Consider the following 13472-nt stretch of genomic DNA (forward strand, 5'->3'; position numbering starts at 1 on the left):
TGTTTTTCAAAACACCACATTGAAGCAGAGATGCTGAGGGTGTCTTTAGGTGGAAGGCCACCACGGGGGTCAGGACAGGTCGGGCTGGGGCTGCAGTGCCTTGGGATATGCTGGAGAGTCCTTCCTAAAGGGCCCTCAGGCTTGACTCTTGCAACTGCATGGTCTTTTGGAGAAGTTTCCCTGCAGCCCTGTTGTCTGGTGCTTCAAGATACAGTGACGTAAGAGGACAACCTTACGTAGAGAGTTTCTCTCCTTGTAAGGATGGTCTAGGAGCCCACACATCCTGGAGCTGGGGACCAAGGATCCTCTAGCACATGTGTTACCTGTCCCTGTGATAGGCCTCTAAAGACACCAGCAAGACTGGAGCCAGCAGGCACTAGCAATAGGGTTTGTCGTGGGAATGAATTCTGTGACCAACTGGAGCCTTGGGTGGAGAGAGGGCCTTGCAGGCTCAACAGCCATTTGTGTCTTCTTCCCCTCCCCAGGTTGCTCTGCTCCTGGTTGTGCCCAGGTCCTGAACAAGTCAGCAAAGCTCAACCGGGGCTAGATACTCCCAGCGGTGTCTGGTGGTCAGGCAGCCAAGAAATGGAAAAGGAAGCCCCTCAACACTGGAAGTTCTATTTTTTTCATATATAAGAAACAACAGCTCAGGGGCTGTGCTCAGGAGGAGAGCAGAGCAGGAATGCGCCTCGGAGCCCCGGACCAAGCCCAAGGCCACACCCGGGGTCTAAACCCAGCTCTGCCACAGATGAGTCATTAATATCCCTGAGCCTGCATTTCCTCAGCCCTAAAATGGAGGTTATAATCTCTGGCCCTAGTGTGATTGGCTCAGCAAGGAGTAGGGAAATCGTGTGTGTAAAACTTGATGCATCTCATTTAAACCTCACAAAAACTCCACAAAAGGTAGCCACCATGTGTCTACTTGGGAGTTGAGAACATGAGGCCCGAGGACCAGGCCTGAGTCCTCAGTGGGTTTTGGAGATAGAATTTAAGGTCCTTTCTCCTTGAGACTAAAGCCCACAGCCTTCCCTCCATGCCGTGTGTCTGCCAGGCATGGAAGACAGATGGGAACGTTATGAATATGAGCAGTGCATTGCCCTCCACAGCCTTCCCTCCCCCAAGGAAAGCGTGTCTGTCTATTCTGGATGTAAGCCTTAGGAAGGACGTAGCATGCTCTCACATGCAAAACAACGGAGAGAATGTTGAGTTCAACAAGAAAAATCAAGGTGGGCTCTTGAGACTGGTTAAACACAGGTTCCATCTGAAAAGGAAATCATTGCATTACACTGTCTAGAGCTACGCTTCCCGGCCTGTGCTTCCTGCTGCACCCTTAGCTGTTAGAAGCTCACGTGCAGGACACAGGTGCACCCATGGCTGTGTGGAGAGTACAACTCGCCCCTGCTCTCCCAATCAAGAAAGGACCTCACAATGCACACGTATGAGCTTGACATTAGTATAAAGGAAACTTTGACATCTATTTTTAAACAGCTGCTAATGTAGCAAGAGTGAATCATTTGATGCCATCTATACTTTATTATTAATGAGAAATAACTAGGATGCCAAAGCAGTCCTATAGAGAAAGGAAGGCCTTTTCAACAAATGATGCTGGAGCAATGGGTTATTCATATAAGGAAAGAAAAAAATCTCGACACCCTACTTCACACAAAATTAATTCAAGTCGGCACACAGACCTAAGTATAAAAGCCAAAACTTACTACATAGCTTAAAGAAAAGACATGTGGGACCATCTTTTGACCTTGGATAGGCAAAGATATTTTAGAAAGGACACAGAAAACATTAATAAAGAAAAGATGATAAACTGAACTTTTCCATATTTAAAACTTCTGCTTTTGAAATATGTTATTGAGAAAATGAATAGGCAAACCACAGATTGGGAAAAAATATTTGTAACACATATATTTGACTTATATCCAGAATATACAAATAATTCCTACAACTTGATAATAATGTTTTTAAAAACCATTTTGAAAAAATGGGCAGACTTGAAAAAATACTTCACAAAAAGATTATAGATGACCAGTAAGATGAAAAGATGGTCAACATTATTTGTCAGTGGGGAAATGCATTTATGAAGTTACAGAAGAGAGAAAAGTAATCTCCAGTGACAAAAAACAGATCAGAGGTCACTTGGGGCTGGAAAGGGATTTACTGTAAAGGGGAACGAGGGAAATTTTCAGGTGATGGGAAATGTTCTCTCTCTCTCTTTTTTTTTTTTTTTGGCTAGGCTGCCCAGATTCCCAAATAGCAATTCTCGCTCTCTCTCGCTCTCTCTCTCTCTTTTAGAAATAGGAACTTACTGTGTTGCCCAGGCTGGTCTCAAACTGCTGGCTTCCATCAGTTCTCCCTCAACCTCCCAAAGTGTTAGGATTACAGGCATGAGCTACCACATCTGACCAGAAATGTTCTTGTCTTCATAGGATTGTGGTTACACAGATGAATGCATTTGTCCAAACTCATCAAACTCTAGACTTTAAGATCTATGCCTTTCGCTGTATGCAAATTATGCCACAATAGAAGAAGAAAATGACTCGCTACATCTCACAACCAAATGAGCAGCGCAGCTCCTAAGTGGAGATGGCAGCTCAGAGCTGAGGGAGCAGATTTTCCAGAAGAGATGGGCAGAGAAGTGGATCTGAAAGGGCTCTGGGGATAAGGTCAGCCTTGAGTTGATGGAACACCTGGGGCATGGAGCTCTCTCCAGGAGAGTGACAGCTCATGGATGAAGCTGCAGGGTGGAGCTGGAGGTGTCTAGGGTGCAAGCCAAGCCTGCAAAGGACAAAGGGAGAGAAACAATGAGGCCATGTGGCCCCAGCTGTTGGTGGTTTCCTCGGAGCATCAGGGGCCACTGACATTGCCCAGCTGGGCAGCATCCTGGGAACAGATAGGGTGGACTCAACAGCACAGAGAGGCAAGGGAAAGGGTGAGACCCCAGTGCTGAGGGTGGAGCCTCTGGTTTATCCATGCTACTTCTTCTCAAAGTCCCTTGAGCTAGAGCAGCGGGCTGGGCATGAGTACTTCCTCAGTCCATCTCCCACCCAGTGACCACACAGCAAAGCCAGGCCAACTGCCCACGGCTTCCTGGTAGAAAACCCCTCTCCCACCCATGGGACTCAGACTCCGTGAGCCTCTACCCACTGCTCTCAGGCCACCAGCCCCGCCGTCTGCCTTGTTCCACTCAGATGGTGTGAGACCAGCACCCGCCCTTGAACCAGGGCCTGACTCCACCCCACACACCCCTCACCCCCTGGGTAACACATCTAACCTGCCAGCTGGGAGGAACCAAAAGCCCTGCTGAGGGTTAGATGCCTCGGGCATCAGGCATGAACTGTGGCTCTGCCACTGACCAGCTGGGAGAACTTGAGCAGTTCCCAGAGCTCTGGGACTTGGTTTCCCCACTTGGAAAATGAAGGTACTAATCATACTCATGGGATTGTAGTGAGGTTAAAATGAGCTAAGGCAGGGGAGCTCTTAGTTTCTAACAGTACAATGTTACAAGTGAATTAGCATTTTTCTTTTTTATTGTGCTTTATGTTCTAGGGTACATGTGCACAACGTGCAGGTTTGTTACATATATATACATGTACCGTGTTGGTTTGCTGCACCCATTAACTCGTCATTTACATTAGGTATTTCTCCTAATGCTATCCCTCCCCCATCCCCCCACCCCATGACAGGCCCTGGTGTGTGATGTTCCCCTTCTTGTGTCCAAGTGATCTCATTGTTCAGTTCCCACCTATGAGTGAGAACATGCAGTGTTTGGTTTTCTGTTCTTGAGATAGTTTGCTCAGAATGATGGTTTCCAGCTTCAACCATGTCCCTACAAAGGACATGAACTCATCCTTTTTTATGGCTGCATAGTATTCCATGGTGTATATGTGCCAAATTTTCTTAATCCAATCTATCATTGATGGATATTTCACTTGGTTCCAAGTCTTTGCTATTATGAATAGTGCCGAAATAACGTTATGTGTGCATGTGTCTTTATGGCAGCATGATTTATAATCCTTTGGGTATACACCCAGTAATGGGATGGCTGGGTCAAATGGTATTTCTATTTCTAGATCCTTGAGGAATTGCCATACTGTCTACCACAATTGTTGAACTAGTTTACGGTCCCACCAACAGTGTAAAAGCATTTCTATTTCTCCACATCCTCTCCAGCACCTGTTGTTTCCTGACTTTTTAATGATTGCCATTCTAACTGGTGTGAGATGGTGTCTCATTGTGGTTTTGATTTGCATTTCTCTGATGGCCAGTGATGATGAGCATTTTTTCATGTGTCTGTTGGCTGCATAAATGTCTCCTTTTGAGAAGTGTCTGTTCATATCCTTTGCCCACTTTTTGATGGGATTGTTTGATTTTTTTCTTGTAAATTTGTTTAAGTTCTTTGTAGGTTCTGGATATTAGCCCTTTGTCAGATGGGTAGATTGCAAAAATGTTCTCCCATTCTGTAGGTTGCCTGTTCACTCTGATGGTAGTTTCTTTTCTGTGCAGAAGCTCCTTAGTTTAAGTAGATCCCATTTGTCTATTTTGGCTTTTGTTGCCATTGCTTTTGGTGTTTTAGTCATGAAGTCTTTGCCCATGCCTATGTCCTGAATGGTATTGCCTAGGTTTTCTTCTAGGGTTTTTATGGTTTTAGGTCAAACATTTAAGTCTTTAATCCATAAGTATCCCAGAATTAGACCATGGTGATGGTTGCCCAATTCTGTGAATCTACTAAATGCCACTGAATCACACATTTTAGAAAAGGGAGAATTTTATGGTAGGTGAATTATACCCTAATAAAAAGTTGTTTTAAAAAGTTAAGCATACATTTACCATATGACCCAGAAAAATCCCATTTCTAAAGTATTTCCCAAGAGAAATAAAAGTGTGGGAGTTGATTGAATTGGGACAAAGGTGGAAGCAGGCGGAAGTGGTGGGCCCTCCCTGAGGTTCCCCTGGCAACTCAGCCTGTCTCTTTGCTAGGGATTAGGCTATAGATCATTCAGATGGCAGCTCCCAGCCTGGGGCCTTGGAGCAGATTTGACTATGCACTTGTAATAGGGATACCGTTTTCTGTTGCCTATTGAACTGGAGCGTTCTGCTTGCTTCCTTCTTTCTAGCACTTGAACCTTGTAGTCCTCCACCTCTCCTCTGGGGCAGGAGGGGCCTGACTCCTTGGGAAGGTTTCATGGACTAGCTCCTTGCTATTTAAGTGTGGTTCGCTGACCAGCAGCCTGAGCATCACTTGGGCACTTATTAGAAATGCAGAGTCTTGGGCCCCTCCCCAGACCAGCTGAGTCTGAATCTGCCTTTAACAAGGCCCCAGGCAACCCATGTGCTCAGGGGAGCTGGAGCACTGTGTTCTCTTCAGAGCATGCAAGGCTGAGCTGCTCACCATTGAGGCTTAACCAGTAGACTACACAAGGAAGGAGGAAGGAAATTTCCCCCTCAGTTCCTTGAGAGCCCCGGATATGGGTTGAATTGTGTGTCTTCCAAAAGACAAAGGTTGAAGTCCTGACCCTTAGCACCTCAGAGTGTGACTCTGTTTGGAGGTAGGGTCTTTGCAGATGTCATTAGCGAAGGTGAGGTCATACTGGAGTAGGCTGGGCCCTGATCCAATGCGACTGGTGTCCTCATTAGAAGACGATCACATGAAGACAGAGACACGTGGAGAACGCCATGTGACAATGGAGGCAGAGATCAGAGTGGAGCATCTATAAGCCAAGGAACGTAAATATTGCCAGCAAACTCTCAGAAGCTGGAAGAAACAAGGAAGGCTCCTCTCCTACAGGTTTCAGAGGGAAACGTGGTCCTGCTGACAGCTTGATTTCAGACTTTGGGCCACCAGAACTGTGAGACCAGACGTTGCTATGGTTTTAAGCCACGTAGCTCGAGGTGCTTTGTTATGGCAGCTGTAGGAATCTAATACAGTGCCCAAGACAGGCGGACGTGCCCCTCTCCAGATGACTCCCCCCGTGCCTGCCTGTGACAGTGACCACAGCTAGTAAACTGGGGGCTCACGGTGTCTTTAGGCTGAAGGGGGCCTTCACGTTTAGTGTCCCCAGGAGATGCTCAGCCTTCATGTGACCCGGATGCCCCCACGTGTTCTGGCGGCCGCTGGAGCAGCAGACCGTCGGGCAGCTGAGCTGAGAGCCTGTGAGCTGGCCCATAATCCATGGCCGAGACTCAGAGGGGTGGCCCAGCCTGCCGGCTCCCAGTTCAGGCCAAGTCAGCTGAGGAGGGCCTGTCCATGCGCAGAGGGTCCAGACGACATGCTCTGCCAGCCCATGACCTCGGCACTGGAGGGCACAAGAGACAGAAGGGCAGTGACAGCTGGGACGAGAGGAAGAGCAGATCTCAAACGCTCCCAGGTACTCGACCCTCGCAGGTAAGAATGTCTTCTGGATTCCCTAAGAATTTGCTACTCAGTGGGGAGGAGGAGGAGCAAGGAAGTGGCCACCATTGGCTGCTGTGCCCAGCAGGTCCACATTCCCTGCTCTGATGAGGCAGCTACGTGTGAGGGGATTTCACGGTGCCCCTTTAGCCAGTCACAGGTCATGGGGACCCAGGCAAAGGAAATCCTGATGATCCCAAGGGAAACCTGGATACAAGTAACATCTTCAATGCCTTCCCCTCTCATTTCCCCACCCTGCAAAGCACTGGCATTGGGCAGTGCAAGGGAACTTTCTCCTTCCCTCTCTCCCTTCCTTCCTCCTATCCTTCATCTCACTCCTTTCCTCCCCGGCTCCCTCCCCTGTGCACCTGTCTCCTGCCCAGCCCACCTGGAGAAGGCTGCTCTGGGATTAATTCAGACCTAGAAGATGGGAGTGAAGCCGCACCCCCGTCGGAGGGAAGCACTTTGGGCCCAGCCACCTGTTTCCCCCGTTTGATGAGGGAAACAATGCCTGGCAAAGCACTGCTCCCTGGCCAGGGCAGCAGGCCAACCTGCTGTCACTGTGCCTTAATCACCCCCACGCCCAGGTAGCACCGTCTGCAGGGCCTTTTAATAGCACAGGGACAACAAGCTCACAGAACTTCTCTGTCCCCTACAGACAGGCACCACAGAACCCTGGGAGAGAGAAAGTTAAATAAGCCCAGCCTCCCTGCCTCACACCTCGGGGCTGATTGGCTCTGACATGGTTTGGCTGTGCTGTTCCAGCCTGGGACAGAGCACCCTGCTGCCTGGCCTTTTCCGTGCCTGCATCCCCAGCAGGCTCTAACTGGGATTTGCTGGGGACTCACTCCAGGCCAGAAGAGGGCCTGTGAGCTCTGGTAGTTCGTGCTGTATGTGGGCAACAGACCTGAGAAACACTGTTTAATAGGGTTGCCTCAAGCACATTTCAAGATGAAAACAGGAAGACTAGCAAAGTAGTGAAGAGTTGGGACTTTGGAGTCGGGCAGTTCAAGTTCAAATACAGTGTCCTTGAGCACCCACTAAGCTCCCTGAGCCATACCTGCAGGCTGGGACACTGGGCTGATGTAAGAGTTAAATGGCACAGTGTGTGCAAAAGCTGCTAGCATTGGGCCCGAGAAGTCGACAGTGAAAGGAAGACGGAAGGGGTTGTGAGGTCTGGGAAGTGTCTGGAAAACTGTCACATCTCAGAAGGCCTGTGGTATTAGGATATGCGTATTGGTTTTGGTCCAGGTTCCTGGCTCCCAATGCCCACATTCCTTGTTAGAATGCCGGGGTGCTTTAGGACTCAGGAAACAGAATCTTTCTCTCTGAACTTCTCCTGTTTTTCTCTCACTTGCCCATGGCGGGATGCTAATCTGTTTTTGGATCAAAAAACTCTCATTCCACAGAAGGTCCTGTCCCATACCCTGGAGGAGGGAATGCCGCTTAGAGAGGCCAAGAAAAGTCTGAGCAGGTCGGCCTTTCTGGGTTTAAGTCGCACACTTTCTGTCTAGTCACATTTCCGTGTGGTTGTCAGGCATGCGCGTGCATCGGAGCCTCCATAAAAATCCACGAGGGCAGGGTCCGGGAGCTTCCGGATACCTGAACCCATGGAGGCTCCCAGAGGGTGGCACGCCCAGGGAGGGCACCGAAGCTCCAGGCACCTTCCCCCGTACCTCATCCTGTGCATCTCTTTATCTGTATCCTTTGTGACATTCTTTAAAATAAACTGGTAAACGTGTTTCCCTGACTTCTATGAGTCGCCCCAGCAAGTTAATCAAACACAAAGCGGGAGTTGTAGGAACCCCAACTTGAAGCCAATGTGTCAGAAGCGCTGGAGGCCTGGCCCCGCGACTGGTGTCTGAGGGCTGAGGGGCACTCTTCGAGACTGAGCCCTCCCGCTGTGGGATCTGACGCTATCTCTGGGTAGATATTAAATACACCCATTAAGCAGTAAATCTCAGGTCTGATGCCCATGCAGGGCGTGAACTGCAAGAGTTCACAGACCATTGTCTTTGACTGATGAATGCCTGTTTGTGGGTTCATCAGTCAAGACATTGGTATTCACGACATGCAAGACTGCCCTCCAGAGCTGGTACTTCACGGAGCTGTTTACTCACTGCTGGGTACCGTTCCTTTGAATGTTCTTAGGCTCTTTACAAACGTTAATTTATTTATGTCCATAGCTCATGGTTAAGTAGGCGGTAAATGTTCTTTCAGGTGATGAGTGTATTCAGCACCCAGAGAGGTGGAGGGGCGGGTTCAAAATCACACAGAAGCCCACTGGGGCTGACTGTATTTGTCATCAGGACCAGTATGTATTGCCAGGAGTTAAAATGTCACTTTGTCACTCTTTCAAGCTAAATGTCAAGAAAGCAATTAGGGATGACCCAAAGGCTTGGAGGCCGGGAGCAGCCTGGCCATCCGGGAGCTGCATGTGGCTCCCTGTGGCTGGTGCAGGCTTTAGGAAGGATGGTGAGAGGTGTGCTGGGAGGGCAGGTGTCATGGCTGCTTCATGACTTACCTTACTTGCTTACCTTATACCAAGTAAGTTGTGATGTGAACACACCACTGTTAGCAAAGACAAAACAGAGATATTGGGGTTCTGTGATGCTGGACAGGGAAGAAGGTGGTGAATGCTCAGAGGCCCAGCCTGAGGTTCAGAGCCCGGCTGGGGACCCTGTGGGAGACAGCCTGGGGACAGAGAGGTGTTGATCCAGAGGACAGACCTCCAGAGACAGAAAGGGCCTGGCAATGGCCTGGTGGGACGTGGGTGAGGGAAGAGGTGAGGGGTGAAGGAAAGTGACCATCTGCAAGCCAGAGGATACAGCAGGAGAAGGGGTCTGGAGAGAGAGACTAGGGTGTGTGCAGGACCTCCCAGCTCTGGTCACTGCTGTGTCCTGCGGGCAGCTCAGCTTCTGGCTTCCCTGGGAATCTGCCCCACAGCCACCTAGAAAAAACGAATTATCTCCCCTCTTCATCGCTGCCTCCCTTCATAGGTGGGTTAGAATCACAGGACACAACAGCTGGAAGGAAGCTTAGCAGCAGTAAGTGAGCCCCTCTGTGGCAGAGAAGGGGACACCTATGGTCACTTGCACAAGGTCTGAGCTGTCATTGGCAGAATCAAGACTCTCAGACCCAGAGCCCCAGGAGACAGCCAAGGACGTGTTCTCAATGCTTTGATGACTTTCTTGTCACCAAGACACTCATGTCTGATTTCTCTCCCCGTGGACCCCATGTTTTAAAAGATTTTCATTCACCAAACAACTTCATTTATTAAGTAATAATTTATTCATTTTCTCATTTTTAAAATTAATCAAATATATACATAACTGCCAGCTAGAGAGCCAGAGTCTCTGATCAGCAGGCAGTAACTCTTATTACCACCATGGGTTGATTTAATTTCTGCCAAAAGCAAAGAAACTTGACATTTTAGGTAGCCTGAACAGCTTCATCGTGTGAAAGTGGAGGTTTTCCATTACACTTAGTGAAATATTCAAAATAGCTCCCAGACCCTGGTCAATAATTCATGGCACCCTTGGCCTCCAGGGACCCCCGTTGGGAACCACCACACCATATGATTTATGCAGGAGGTAAGATGCAAAGGGAATCTCACTGTCCTAGAGTCTCAGCAGCAAACTGTTAAGAGATTGGAAGCCTGGATCCAGTCAGGAGCCTTGGACAAACCACTCAGTCTTTCCCTGAGCCTCAGGTTTCCCATCAGTAAGGTGGGAATCAGGTATCAGTCAGGGTTCCTACTTGCAAACAACAGAAAGAAACTCTGATTGTATTAAGGAGAAAATAATGTACTAAAAGGATACTGGGGAAAATAGCTTGGCAGTTCCTCCGCAAGTGAAACATAGAATCACTACATGACCCAGCAATTCCATTCCTAGGTCTATACCCGAAAGAATGGAAAATAGGTCTCCAAACAAAAACTAGTACATGAATATTCATAGCAGCTCTGTTCACAATCACCAAAAGCTGGACACAACCCACTGTCCATCAACAAATGAATGGGTAAACAAAATGTAATATATCCATGCAATGGGATATTGTTCGACTGCAGACAGGGCTGAAGCTCTGACACATGCTGCAACATGCATGGGGCTTGAAAACACTCAAGGAAAGAAGTCAGACCACATAATTCCATTCATATCAAACATCCAGAAAAAGCAAATCCATGGAGACAGAATGCACTAGTGGCTGCAAGGGACCGAGTGGGGAAGGGAGGAATGAAAGTGGCTGCTTCGTGGATACGGGGTTTCCATTTGGGTGATGAAGCCCTGAACTAGATAGTGGTCATGATTGCACAACACTGAGAAAGTATTTAATGTCACTGGATTGTACACATGATGTCTGGCAAGTCGCAGAGCAGCTAGGTGTGTGGGAACCATGCCCGTGACCGCTCCTCAGGGACACTGCTTCTGCAGCCACTGAGGGTCCTAGTTGCTGGGTGCTGCACCTGCCCTGCTGACCCAGGATCTCCATGGCCTGCAGCTGTGCTAGCTGCCTGAGAGAGGGCCTTGGGGATTCCTGGGACTCTGGGCAAACGCATCTGATTGGCTGCCTCACATCCCACCTTACACTGCAAGGAAGGCTGAGGAAGCAAGTCCCTGGCGTTTTGTCTTCTGCTGTGGGAGTCAGTCCCTGCCTCCCGCTGAGACACAGGAGGAGGGATTCTCCCAAACACAGGAAGGTGGCAGAGAGGCGCTTCAGGACCACCAGCGTGTGCAGAGCTAATGCCTGCTTCAAAGACAGAAGAGAACCTGTCTGAGGAGTGTGGTGCATGGAGGATGTGCAGGAAATGCTAAGACGGGCAGATCGTGAAGTCAACATTGTTCTCTAAAGGGTTCTTCATGGGTGGCAACTTTCTCTCCCCTCTTCAGCCTCTGCTGAACGCCCCCCGCCACTGCCACCACAGAAAAACTCATTATTCAGAGACAGTTACTCTCTCACCTTTCCTATCTCGATGTTTCTAAACGTTGAACAAGATGATAATCGCAGCTGGTCGTTTGTCTGGCGGACACTAATCCTTGCCTCTGGGCTCTGTGATGTGTTCTGCAGTTTAGCACAAGGACCTTGCTGCTGTCCACTTAGAAACCAAATAATGGTGAGATGGTGCTCAGGAGCGGGCTGGCGCTGTGAGGACCTGGTCTGCCCTCTGCGCTAGGTGGCAAAGCCCCTGTCTGCCGTTTGGCCACCATCCCCACGGTACCACTCACGGCCCCTCCCAGCTGGGTGTGAGGGTAGGGCACTTTGGAAGGTCTTAACTCTAATCTCCCATACAGACAATTCCAGAAGTAAATAGAAGCAAAATAGGATGCCAGTTAGGTATTCTTTGGTTTTTTGTTGTTTTTTTTTTTTAAGGATAAATTTTGATATAATTTTAAAATTTCACAGAAGTTGCAAATATAGTACAAAGAGCTCCCATATACTGTTTACCCAGGTTCAACAATTGTTTAACATTTTATGCCATTTGCTTTTTCACTCCTCTCTCTTCCTCCTCCTCCCTTCTCTCTCCCTCTCCCTCCCCCCAACAGACTGTGCCATTTTACCTCTAAATTCTCCAGTGTGTATTTCCCAAAAACAGAGACCATCTTGGACATGACCACAGTGTAATTATCAAAATCCGGAGACTTAACACTGATACAATATTATTACCTGAATCCTCAGCCCATCATCAAAGCTCATCAGTTACCCAGTAATGCCCACTGTAGCTTTTTGGAGATTTTCACGATGTCGATTTCTAGTTTAATTTCACTGTAGTCAGAGAACATGCTCCCCAAAATGTCAACCTTTTGAGATTTACTACATCGTATTTTCTGGTTCCTCCCTTGTCTCCTCAGCACTCCAGCTGGCTCCTTCTGAAAGTTTCCCTGGACTCTCTCCCACTCGGGCACAGCTGAGAGGTCAGTTGAAGATCCGGGGGAATTTATACACAGGTTTTAGAGCTCCCCCCTTGCTCCTTTCTTTTTTTAAGCCTTTTCATTTTTATTACTCAAAAAAGTTGCATTTTTTATTTAGCTTTCTGACTCTGTGCTTGTGCCTTCAACACTTTCACAAGAATGTTCTGCTCCTCGATAAGGAAAGCACACTTGGTCCTGTCACGAACACACCTAGCACCCATGGAGCCACCATAGGCCCTGCTGACATGTTTCTTCGTTTTGGACCACCTCATAAGAACTTTAGGTCTTACAGCGCGAACCCCTTGAAGTCCTCCTGGGCACATGCCACATGCAGATTTTGGTGCTTTCCCAACCTTCTTGGTATGAAGGTAAACAATTCCATTACCAGGGGTTCAGGGCAGCCTAGTTTTGTTAAAGGCTGTATTTTAGGAAAGCCTACGACAGTATGTCAAACGCCGGACCATTCTGAGTGCCTGCAGACAACATCCCCGGAAGCGCTCACTTGCTCCTTTTGACCTGCTCCTTTCCCTCCTCATTTTCCAGCCTTTTAGGAATCCCTTCTCTTCTGCTGAGCCCTCAAGACAGTGAGAGAGGCTCTACTTTCTACATCAGCCCCAGTGGAAAGCCAGGCAAATCCTCATCCCTTACAGATGGACACTCTTCCCGTTTCTGCCTGTTCTTATCCACTTTCCAATAGTTCTTTAAGAAACTTTAAATAGTTTCTTAACTATTTGAAGAACTATTTAAAGAAGAACTATTTATTAAATAGTTTCTTAACTATTTGAAGAACTATTTAACTGAAGAACTATTTGCCTTCAAACAGTTATTTAAGAAAACATTTTTTTGGTCCAGAGTTTATACATCAACACACACAAGCGCGCGCACACACACATGAGCGCGCGCACACACACACGTGCACAGACACATATAATTAGGAATGCATCTTGTGTCTCATTCCATAATATGTTGCTATCACTCAAAATAGTACAAATGCAACCCTAATATGACGACTTTTAATTTTGGTTGGATTCACCAGATTCAGTTGGTTATTTATCTGATTTCATTATTTCATGATCTCTCCTTAACATTTCATGAAAAGGTCTTTTGGGGACTTAACGTAAGTGACAACAGAATTCAGTGTGATGAAACCAAACATATATGAA

At 47.9% G+C, this 13472-nt stretch overlaps 1 pseudogene; it reads right to left on the bottom strand.

The window, feature by feature from the left end:
* Positions 1-12419: 12419 nt before the first annotated feature.
* LOC108537022 (60S ribosomal protein L34 pseudogene) lies at positions 12420-12773 on the bottom strand (annotated as a pseudogene).
* Between the last annotated feature and the right edge of the window lie 699 nt (positions 12774-13472).

Source organism: Rhinopithecus bieti, unplaced genomic scaffold (assembly GCF_001698545.2).
Source record: "Rhinopithecus bieti isolate Rb0 unplaced genomic scaffold, ASM169854v2 scaffold_14232, whole genome shotgun sequence".
Lineage (NCBI taxonomy): Eukaryota > Metazoa > Chordata > Mammalia > Primates > Cercopithecidae > Rhinopithecus > Rhinopithecus bieti.